A 781-nucleotide genomic window follows, 5' to 3' on the forward strand; every position below is an offset into this window, starting at 1 on the left:
CACCTCTGGTCTGTAACTCTGTGTTTTTCAGATCTACAGGGAAGAACAAGTTCATGTAAATAACCCCCCCCCCTCCTCCCCGCCTCTTGTGGGACATCCCAGGGTATAAAAGGAGTGAACCCTGTGCAGCTGATACAACAGACCAGAGAGAGAACAGTGGTGAACTGTCCTGAGAACAGCTGACAGACCCTGATCAGCTGATGAGGCCAAGCTGCAGCTCTGCGCTCCAGACCGACTCCTGAAGGTAACTTCACGCTGCTTCATGAAACCGTGAAATGTAACAGCTCAAAAAGAAGGTATTTAAAATCTTTTCTTTTCCTTCCTCTTCCTCTCTGCTTCTAGACCTCCTCTCTTCTTCTTCTTCTTCTTCTCTCTCTCTCAGCTCGCTCTCCCTCCAGACGCCTTCGCCATGCCTCCTCAGCTCCAGTCCCAGAACCAGAACGGACCCAAGATCCTGCAGGGCGACCTCAGCGCCCTCAGCCCGGCCGTCAGGGAGTTCGTGGACACCAACGTGAGCCTGTGTCAGCCCGACGCCCTGCACGTCTGCGACGGCTCCGACGAGGAGAACCGAGCCATCCTGACCCAGCTGGAGGAGCAGGGGATGATCAGGAGGCTGCGCAAATATGAGAACTGGTGGGTGGATGTGGCCTCAGTGTCGGAGGGTCAGAGGTTTGATAAGAGCGACTGTTTCCAGGTGATAGTCTGATCCCAGGTCAGCTCAGAACCAGGTCTGAGGTGGTCCCTGTGCAGACTGTTGTTGTTCAAGACTGTTACATCAGAC

The 781-nt window shown here is 54.3% G+C and overlaps 1 pseudogene across 1 annotated transcript; it reads left to right on the forward strand.

Moving 5' to 3' along the window:
* Window positions 1–124: 124 nt before the first annotated feature.
* LOC111658678 (phosphoenolpyruvate carboxykinase, cytosolic [GTP] pseudogene) lies at window positions 125–775 on the forward strand (annotated as a pseudogene). The gene is made up of 2 exons (XR_015437483.1): window positions 125–244; window positions 343–775. The product of XR_015437483.1 is annotated as a phosphoenolpyruvate carboxykinase, cytosolic [GTP] pseudogene (transcript).
* Window positions 776–781: the final 6 nt, after the last annotated feature.

The sequence above is a fragment of the Seriola lalandi genome, unplaced genomic scaffold (assembly GCF_002814215.2).
Source record: "Seriola lalandi dorsalis isolate HSWRI2012SDOR001 ecotype SW California unplaced genomic scaffold, Sedor1 jcf7180001980176, whole genome shotgun sequence".
Classification (NCBI taxonomy): Eukaryota; Metazoa; Chordata; class Actinopteri; order Carangiformes; family Carangidae; genus Seriola; species Seriola lalandi.